The sequence below is a fragment of the Candoia aspera genome, chromosome 2 (genome assembly GCF_035149785.1).
Source record: "Candoia aspera isolate rCanAsp1 chromosome 2, rCanAsp1.hap2, whole genome shotgun sequence".
NCBI lineage: Eukaryota > Metazoa > Chordata > Lepidosauria > Squamata > Boidae > Candoia > Candoia aspera.
In genome coordinates, this window is record NC_086154.1 from 163,595,853 (window position 1) to 163,607,162 (window position 11,310).

The following is an 11,310-nucleotide window of genomic DNA, read 5'->3' on the forward strand; positions in this document are numbered from 1 at the left end:
GGAATATGACAAAAATGAAGAAAAAGAACATCATTCCTCCCACTAGCCTACCAGTCTGTGGTGCCAGAATTGTTAAATTATTCTAATTTTAGAGATGTGCTATCCCAGCATCATCTAACTTCCACAGGACGGATGCAAGAAGGCCAGGGTAAACTTGTGGTTCCGGATGGAACAAGCATTACGGTTCCAATTGGTAAAGTAACAAGGACAGGTGAGATTCAGTGGCTGACAGTGACAACCCCTTCTAGCCTAATGTTTTCAGACTGTTTCTGGAAACCCCTGGCTTAACTTGGAAGGAGGTGGCTATCCCTGCTAAGATCCTTAATAGGAATCAGTAATAAGACCCTAATTCTGTTGGTAAGAGTTTTTTTAAAATTTTACCATTCTATAGAGTCTGACCATTGTAATTTGCTTTATTCATCTTCTCTTTAGCTCCTGAACATTTTTACTCTATTTTGCTTTATTTACTTTTATTGGTAACTTCCTCAAAGAGGCTAGAGTAAATTTCCCATCTCTGACAAGCAAACAGGAAGATCTTAGTGCTGTTTCTGCCTTCTGTCCTTTGATTCCTGCTTCAAAATGGAACATGATGTAAAACCAAAGGGATCTACACAGTTGACTCAGAACTGGCTGCTCAAGGCAGGGATAGGATCTGTATCGCTCCCACCAGGGCCAACTTGCACCTGTATTGCACTTGCTTACTGTCAACCCAGTAATTGACTCAGTAATTTCCAAAATGAGGAATTTGTGTCAGTGGGCCAGTCACCCTCTTTCAGCCCTAGGAAGCAGGCAATGGCAAACCATTTCTGAAATCTTGCCAAGAAAACTGCAGGGACTAGTCAGGAGTAAAAAACTGACTCAAAGGTGCATGCGCGCATGCGCACGTGCATGCACACAAACACACACAAACACAGTATGGCCATGCTGTACAGTTTGAAGACAAAGCTTTCCCCAACTTTCTTCCTCCAACTTCACCAACAGTATCCTAAGATTATTTTTTTTTTCTTTTCTATGAAAGTAGGGACAACATTATTTCTCAAGCAATGGGAAGTTCAGGACAGGTTTTGAAGAATTGGTTTCCTGAGAAAGAAATATCTCCAGATGTTTTCAGCTTCTCATTACTAAGCTCAGGTAATTTACGTAAAGCCAGGGATCATCAACTTCTGACCCAAATGTCTGTGAGTCCCTTTTTCATGAACCTTGGCTGTGTTTTCCTGTGTGAAGTACTATAGTTATTTTTTCAGCTCCTTCCTCTCCAGCACTCCTTCCCAAACCTGGATAAATTACCCAAAATTGGGTAAAAGTGGTTTTTCTTTGGGTAAAAACACAAGAACCCATTACCCAATCACAACAGGGACATTTAAATAAGGACCTTCTGATAAGTGGTTTTGGGTAATGAAGGAAAATGTTTGGGAAGCACTGATCTACAGTATCAACAGCAACATAATTTGGCAGTGTTTTACCTATACATACCTCACAAGCTGCTGACTCTCCTAGATTAGCTCGCACCCATGATTATATGGAGGGTACTTCTTCACAGTCAAGTCAATGAGCATCCCTCCCATTCTCAGAAAAGTATATTGACATAATTTGCACCCCCACTTCCCCGTGGCTGAGCTTTGCGGTGCCTCAGCAATGAAGCCAGGGAGAGGTGCTGCCTTTACAGATTTAAAGGCAAGGATTGGTGGACTCCCTGGCTTCCTTTTTCCTCCCACTCTGCATTACTTACCAACAAGAAAAACAACTTTCAGTTGCTCTCCATAATATGAAGCCAGACAGGGTTGGGGGAACTCTGGGCATTCCCTCCCGCTTCATCCTGCCTGGATGGGTAGATGGACATTTATTTTCCATGAGGCTCCTGATGGAGCAATGGTCCTGTATTAATTAAATAAATAAATCCACAAGTCATCTTTTGGGGCATTGTTCACATGCACATTAGAGAACCACCTCCCATTTAATCCTGCTCAAATCATATGCCCCACTGACCAGTCAATCAGGCAGCTTTGTTTTAGGGTGGGGTTTTTTTTTTGTATGGTTCCCCCCCCCCCCATCAAATTATAGGACTATTGATCTCCTGGGAAATTGAAGTCTACTCACAAAAAAAAGCAAAAAAAATCTTACTTTGCACAAGCATCATATCCAGTCCCTCTTGCAGCCCAAGCCAAAATGAATGGACATTGCTCAGTGATGTCAGACTTGAACTGACTCCCATGGGTGAGAGGATAAGAGATCGATATTCCTTTATTAGAAGAGAGCAATATTCCCATGTCAAAATAAACAAAGAAAGAATGCTGTGGAAGCCAGCACAGCAATTCAGTCTCTGCCCCAGCTTAAGCAAAAATAGACCGTAAAGGGCAGTGCCCAGCAACTGGGTGGGGAGGAAGCCTGCACTAAGTGGCTCACAGGAGCTGTACGTAAGGGGTGCAGCCTGAGTTGTGATGTCCCAACATGTTTCATCATTTGACAAAAGCTTCTGCAGATGCCAGTGCTCTGAAGGTCAAAGAATCTGGGGTCTGTGACCTAGCCATTAAGTGGGTGGCAAGTCCCTGGGTGGAGCCAACTACAGGTCTGTGTCAGGGTTCTCAGTCTACTCTCTCTTCAGAACATGATCTCAAATTATGCAGAGGGTACTGGTGGAAGCCAAAGACACTTTTATGCCAACTGGAAAAGATCCTCCCAAGATGATGAAATATCAACAAAAAACTCCTCAATTGTTTATAGTCACTTAACGCTATTATGTTGACCACAATTCACTGCTTTTTACTGTACTTTGTTCTCCTGTGTTTCTTCTTACTTTGCATCTAGGTCTTATCTCCTCTCATGTCCTACTTGTCACTGACCAATAAAAGAAGTTCCTTATGCACACTTAGATATACGCAAACTCATGTCCCTATGTGGACTTCGAAGAAGCAGAATAGGAAGAGTATTGATGTCTTGGAACTCTGGTGTTGGAGAAGACTTCAGAGAATTCCATGGAGAGCCAAGAAAATAAAACAGTGGATCATCATACAAATCAACCCAGAATTATCACTAGAGACACAAATGACCAGGCTCAAATTACCCTACTTTACATATTATGCAAAGACCAGTTCCCTGGAGAAGGCTCTAATCCTGGGAAAGGTGGAAGGAAAGAGAAGAGGTTGACCAGCAGCAGGTAGATAGGCTCAGTTCCAGTGGCAATGAGTGCACCGTTGGGAGACCTGGAAGGCCAGATTAGGGACAGACTGTCATGGAGAAAATCTACCTATGTGGTTGCTAAGAGTCAAAAACAACTCGATGGCACATAAGCAATCAATCAATCAATCAATCAATCATGTCCCTACGTATTCACTAAATAATAGATAGAATTCTAGCATTTTATTCTTAAAGTATTTTTATTAATTAATTTAGACATTTTGAGTTTAGCACTTAGGTTCTACTTTTAATATCCTGCTATCCATACTTCTTGTACTTCAGCAAATGTCATATTCACTCTTATTGACTTCTTAGACATGTTTCAGACTAAGGAATTTTATTGCTTTTTCTGGAGAGTCAGTTTGATGTTGTGGTTAATGTACCAGGCTAGAAACCAGGAAACTGTGAGTTCTAGTCCTGCCTTAGGCAGCTAGGTGACCCTGGGCCAGTCATTCTTTCTCAGACCTAAGAAGCAGACAATGGCAAACCACTTCTGAAAAGCTTGTCAAGACAACTGCAGGGACTTGTCCAGGCAGTTGCCAGGAGTCAACACTGACTTGAAGACCCAAACACAATTGTTTTTTATAGGTAATGTCTATGCTTTCCTACGTTATGGGTTCCTACGCTTTGTTTTTTATTCTTTTATTATGTTGACTGTTTAATTTGCGGCTCACTGGCTGTAATAAAGACAAAGCTATTTGCTTGGAGGTGGGGGCTCATAGCTTCTGTCACTTAAATCAGATCACTCTTGAAACATTACTCTGAAGTACATGCTTCTCTTCATTGCACATTCAGACAGATTTAGGGAACTGAAATCATTTGAGACTTTCCATTGGGGTACCATTTCAAAATAGGGCAGTGAGAGTTTGGAAAAGCCATGCATTATAAGATATGATATGGTTGATTTTCATACTTCATATTAGCTATTTATCAGTGTAAAACAATCAGTTTTTTACACATGGCCCACTGAATTTGTTTAGCAATGGTAAACCACTTCCATTTTGTTGCCAAAAAAACTACACAGACATATTCAAGGTTGCCTCCTGGTTATAGTATTTGAAAAGCATTATCTGGGCCAGGTAACAGAAATTCAAATATCTTTATACCCCAAAGCACACTTTTTTTTGATGAGGACAGGGCAGCTTGTGATCAAGCTGGGATATGAATAGATTTCTGAATCAACTCCTAATAGAATTAGATTAAGTTAAACCCCAAAGCCCTTGAAATACAACAGCCACCCAGAGCTCAGCTATACAGTATGCTAAGCAGCACAGGGACCTGTCTTTTAACTCAATGTCGTTTTCCTAAATCTCCAGATGGCGCTTTGATGGGTCTGGTGAGCAACAGAAGAACAGGAAACAGCACTGATGTGTAGCACTTATGTCCTGAAGGATACAAATATAAAGATGGGAGTTTACAAAGGGAGAATGAGAGAGGGGGCCTTGTTAAGAGCTGGGAAATTTTGCTGCAGCATCTCCATTGTCATGAAAGTGAGCTGCATGAATTGGAAACATCCAAAAGCAGCTTTCTCTAACATACCAGGAGTATTGACAAGAAAGACAGAAGCAAACACAGCCACATATTGTTCTTTGGTTCCTCAAAATTTCAAAGGAAGCAAGAGAGAAGACAGCTGAGCTTGCTCAGAACTAGTGATAATGCCACAGTCTTTCAAGCAAATTGATTTAAAATAGCTGGAATTAATAACCTGAACCTCAGACAAGAGGAGAAAATGATGGATATTTTGCATTCATATTTCTTGATCATCGATTATGTTGGGTCTGTGGCCTGTAATGAAGCAACTGGACTGAACTGAAATCTTGTCATCCACAGGTGTATCTACCAGCAGGCAGGGGTCTTCCCCAGAGCAAGTCCCACACACGTACATTGTGCCAGAGAAATGCATAGTTGGGCTGCCTCCTATTTGGTATTATCAGCCTAACAAATGGCATAAAAATTAGACATACGACACCTGGGCTGTAAAAATCTAGATGTCCACTAGGTGGTAAAGTTCACTTTAACCCTCTCCCGACAGCGGTGTTGGAAGGGAAATAGAGGAAAATCCCAGTTACTGAGCGATGGTGCCCCTGCGATGCAACTGCAATAGAAACTATGGCCAATGAGTTGTTCTATTGCGGATTCCAAAGGGACACTTGTTTACAGTTGATCTCCCCTCTTTTTTCTAAATTTCCACGGCATTCTGATTATTGCATTTATATTATCTACTAGGCAACAAAGACAATGCTGTGTCCCTAAATGTTGCCAAGAATTCTGCTTGCTGAACTCAATTTCCCCCCCCCCCCCTTATTGCACTTCTCTGGCTCTGCAGTCTTCTATTCTCTAGCTGGACAGGCCGTCAAACTAGATAAACCAACATCAGCTAGGTGAAGATCCTTTCCGTGTTTTAAAAATGTAACACGTATTTTTAAAGTAATGGATTAGGAGCTTTGCCTAATTTTCTCAGTGTACTTGGTCACTTACTTTATTAAATAAATAGCCCAGACATCTTTCTCTCTCACCAAAGCCATAGAAAGACTTACGGGTTGACTGGAATTCAAAGTAGCTGTTTAATAAGAGGAAGTTTTTAGCAAGAGTGGCTCCAAAAGATAAGACTGTCACTAGAACATATTACTGTGAATCCCTTAAAGAAGTCGGAACCCAGCTTCCCTTATGGTGTGTTCTGTGCATGCTCTACAATCAGGAGCAAGGATCTCCTTTGTTTATGGGGAAAATTATATTTCCTGGAGCCTCTCAGTTCTGTCGATATAATTAAACTGCTTTGTCTCCTCTGCTAAAACTAGATGGATATGAAGCTGGTTTAAAAAAAAAAATGCTGTCTGGATTTCAGTCTATGCCTCAGCTTTAGCAGTGATGCTGACCAGGAGTTCTGCCCTGGATATCAAAGCCTCTAATCCATGGGTTCCTCTATTTCTATGCTCCTGCCACCCATGCTGGGAAATGTGATTTTGAATGAGCCCCACCCAGTCGACTCTCACTTGTTGTCATGAGCACCGTTGAGCTGAAGGCATCAGCACAACGGCACACATGACAATACCTAGGAAGCAGAGGAAGGGATTTAAAGATACGCAAAGCACGCACAACAACAGACACAGACCCCGAGGGGAAGGGAACGACCCCGGCCGGATGAACCAGCCATTAGAACACAAAGGGGGAAGGAAGAACGACAAAGACAGGGCGGATCACGAGGCACACCTGAAGCTGTCAGCAGAACACAACGGATATTGCCAGCTGACAGCAATCACCGGCTGGAGAAAGAAAACGATCATGAGCGAAGCCCGGGGCACCAGCAGGGGCCCCGTGACCCCTCACCTACCGGCAAGGAAGCATGCAGGACTTGTGGGGATGACACAACCCAAGGTGGGGGGGCGCTGACCGGCGCGGGCTATTTAAACCCCGCACCGGTGCGCTCCCTTCACTCTCAGCTTTTTCTAGCTATGCACTATGCTGAAATAAACCTGAACCTGCTCTTCCTTGAATCAGTGTCTGTGTTTTACTCAGTAGTAGGCAGAGCCTGACATAAAGCTGAGAGTCATAAACTCAGCCTCGCCAAGCCCCACCGGACAACAACAAGCCGCGGGAGGAACAGACGGCGAGAAGAACACGAGCGGAGAGCGATGGAGCCGACGCGTCACAGCCAGGACGGGCGAGCCGCACGGCGAAAAGCGGAGGAGGACCGACAGAGGCCAGAGGCAACGCGGACCCCAGGAGCCACGGACACCCTCCCGGCCCATCCCGAGCCTCAGCCCCAACCCCGGAGGGAGGCGGAGGCGACCCGGCCATGGGAGGGAGCAACATACCTCCCGAGACCCGCGGAGACCTCCCTGCCCCACATCGCACCCCAGCCACAGGCGTGGAGCTTCAGCCCAATGGCAGCAAGCGCGGTGGAGGACGGAGAGGCGAACCAGCCGATTCACTCCCAAGTCGAGGGAGCTGACCAGCGGACGGAAACGCCTGAACCCCACCGGTGGCACAACTATGCGGAGACGCCGACCGGTCCGATCACAGCTGCGGCGCGGACCTCAGACCGAGAAACGCAAGCCAGACTCGCGGCCATGGAGGCCCAAATAAGGGACCTCGGGACCATGCTGCAGTCGCTGATGTCCTCCATGCCTCACAACTACGTTCCTGTGCAGGTACACACCCCTATCCAAACCCCGAGCGGGTCTTGGCACCCCCATAGGCCAAATGCTAACCAGCAAGCGTCCCCGGTGGACAAAGCCATGGGACGGGAAGCGAGGAGAGGGGACCCACCGAACACCAGGGCCCCAAAGGACTTCCCCATCTTCTTCGACGGGAACCCCGCAAAGCTGTCGTTTTTCATCACAAACGCCAGGGAGTTCATGGGGTGGCACGGACACTCCTTTAACTCTGAAGTGGACAAGATCGCAGCCATGGCGATCAAGTTACAAGACAGGGCGGCGGACTGGTACGTCCAAATGTACGAGTCCAATTCCCCGGCCCTCTCTGACTTCCACGCCTTCATCACTGAGATGAAGCACTATTTTGAGGACCCGCTAGCCAAGGAGAGGGTTAAAAGCGCGCTTCAAGCCCTCAAACAGGACGCACGAACTGTCGCGGACTATGCCCTCGAATTTAAAGCCCTCGCAGGGAAGATTAACGACTGGTCCGAGACTACCCTGCTAGAGATGTTCAAAAGGGGCCTCAACTGCGAGGTACTCCAATGGGCACTCTACCGGGACGACCCGGAGACTCTGCAAGGCTGGATCTACCTAGCGGGGAGAGCGGAACACGCGCACCACACTTTCTTAATGGCGACGACAGAGGACAAAACAAACACCAGCCCAAAGGTACCCGCGCCACACTTGGGGCCAGCCGGTCCCACGTATCAAAAAAAGAAGTTTACTCGCAGACCCTGCGCGAAGTGCGGAAAAATGGGGCACAAAACGGCAGATTGCTTCTCCAACCGAACACTAACTAGCGCTCCCAAACCCGCACCGAAAACGATGTTCAAACCAACTAACCCACCGCCGCCCCCCCCCCACTGCCGAATGACCGGAGCCACAGCGACACTGGACGAAGACTGGGACGCTTACTTGGCGGGGAAGGATGCCGAAGTCCCAGACCGGCCGGCGGGAAACGCTCCCCGCCTGCCTTAAAACGCGCCGCGAGGCAGGTGGTGGGACAGGGGTGCGAAACACATAGACAGAGTGACAAAAGCCCCGTAATAATGGGGTCAATCAGGCTTTCTGTCGGCAACAGAGCCACCACGGCCGCAGCGCTAGTGGACTCGGGGTGCTCCAAGAACCTGATCCACCCCGACATAGTCGCCAAGCTCGACCTGCCTTGCCTCCCCCTCCCCACGCCGCTGGCTTTCCACCAGCTGGACAGCTCAACAGCGGGAGGGAAACCAGCCACGACGCAGACCGAGCCGGTCACCCTGCAAATGGGCACCCACACCGAGCGAACATCGTTTGTGGTAACCCACATAGGGCGGCCCATCGTAGTCTTAGGAATACTGTGGCTCGCGACCAACAACCCACGCATTAACTGGAAGACCCGCACCTTCCAATTCAATGACGGCGCATACCGGGCGCCAGTTCCGGCGGGCAGGATCAACCCCACAGTGGGACGGGCAGAGGCGGCAGCCCAGGACAACACAGCAACCCCAGAAGACCTACCTGAGCAATATGCTGATTTCTCAGAGGTCTTCGGAGAAGAGGAGGCAGACCAACTACCCCCCCACCGCAAGACGGACTGTAGAATTGAGCTGCTTCCCGATGTCCCCTTACCCAGGCCGAAGATTTACTCGATGACCCCAAAGGAGATGACAACCCTCCGGGAGTTCATCGATAAAAACCTGGATAGGGGTTTCATAGAGCTGGCATGCTCACTGGTCAGAGCGCCCATCTTATTCCGGGAGAAAAAAGATGGCACCCTACGGCTCTGCACCGACTACCGGGGCCTCAATGTGGCGTCCCTATCCAATAAATACCGCCTACCCCTCGTGAAAGACATGCTCGTCCACCTGTCCACGGGCAGAGTATTCTCCAAGCTGGACCTTCGTGAGGCATATTACCAGATCCGAATCAGGGAGGGGGACGAATGGAAAACCGCGTTCAACTGCCCCCTAGGCGCCTTTCAGTACAAGGTGCTGCCATTCGGACTAGCAGGGGCCCCGGGAGTGTTCATGCAGCTCATCAATGAGGTACTGCATGAACACCTGTTCAAAGGAGTCCTAGTCTACATAGATGACGTCCTCATCTACACCCAGACGCACAAAGAACACGTAACCCTAGTCAGACAAGTCCTCGAGAAGCTAAGAAGGGCGAAACTCTATGCCAAACCCTCAAAGTGCGAATTCCATAAAGCACGCCTAGACTACCTGGGGTACCGAATCTCCGGGGAAGGCATAGAAATGGACCCCACAAAAGTTGAGGCGGTGGTGAATTGGGAACGCCCACGTAACAGGCGCCAACTCCAAAGCTTCCTCGGCTTCGCGAATTTCTACAGGTCATTCGCACTGGGGTTCGCGGAAATAGCCCTCCCCCTAACAGACCTCCTCAAAACTAAAGGAGTTGGGGACACACGGCGAGCCAAGAACCCAGGGACAGTACTAAATTGGACTCCCGCGTGTCAGACAGCGTTCAACAGGCTGAAAGCGCTGTTCACCATGGAGCCAATCCTCGCACATCCGGACCCAGAACGGCCGTTCGTGGTCCAAGCCGACGCCTCAGACTTCTCCCTGGGGGCCATACTGCTCCAAAAGGACCCTACAGGAATCCTGAAGCCATGCGCCTACCTGTCGAGGAAATTCTCGGAGACGGAAAGGCGCTGGCACGTATGGGAGAAGGAAGCGTTCGCAGTAAAATCAGCACTAGAAACATGGAGGCATCTACTGGAAGGAGCCACCCAACCGTTCGAGGTCTGGACAGACCACCGGAACCTCGAGGCCCTCCAGACGCCCAGATGCCTCAGCCCGAAACAGGTCAGATGGGCCCAATTCTTCAGCCGCTTTAACTTTCAACTGAAGTTCATGCCGGGCAAAAAGAACTTCCTGGCTGACGCCCTCTCCCGACTGCCCCAAGATGAAGAGCCCGTCCCAGATATGATTGGGACGGTCCTATCCGCCTCCTAGCTGGGGATGGCTGTGACCACCCGGAGCGGCGCTCAGAAACAGCTCAACCCCACGTCGCAACCGACGGCAAGCCAACCAGCGACCAGACGGCGCCACCCGCGACTGCCAGGAGGAATACACGCAGACCTCACCGCCACCCTCAAAACCGACCCCTGGCTACTAGCAAACCCCGACAAGGTGATGATGGCACAGGACTTAGCATGGGGTGAAGGCAGAATATATGTCCCGGACTCGCAGCGCCAGGCGATCCTGCGCAGATCACACGACAGCAAACAAGCGGGACACTTCGGGTTCCTAAAGACCCTTCATCTAACATGATGACAATTCTGGTGGCCCGCGTTGAGACGGGATGTGAAGGCCTACGTAACGTCCTGCCCGATATGCGCCATGGCCAAACGGGCACCAGGTAAGCCCCCGGGACTCCTACAAACGGTGGCGGAGCCCTCCTGCCCATGGGAGGAAATCTCCATGGATTTTATAGTAGATCTACCACCCAGCCAGAAGAAAACAACCATTTGGGTGGTGAAAGACTACTTTTCGAAACAGGCCCACTTCATCCCCTGCTCATCGGTCCCGTCCGCCCAGCAACTGGCTAAACTCTTCCTTATACACGTGTACAGGTTACACGGATGTCCTGTACGCGTGGTGACCGACAGGGGCACACAATTCACCTCGAAATTCTGGCGGGCCTTCCTAAAACTGATTGGGACCCAACAAGCCCTATCCACGGCCTGGCATCCCCAGACGGACGGAGCCACAGAGATCCTCAATGCCACCCTAGAACAATTCATACGCTCATATACCAACTACCACCAAGACGACTGGGTCGACCTGCTTCCGTTCGCAGAAGTCGCATACAATAACGCCGTTCACACGAGCACAGGAAAAACCCCGTTCGAAGTAGTCTCCAGGCGCGAGTTCGTACCCATACCGGAGCTACCGCAACCCCCGGGACCCCAAGTGGGTGCTAGTGACTGGGGATGGAAGATAGCGGAATCGTGGCCAATAATCACGGCAGCGCT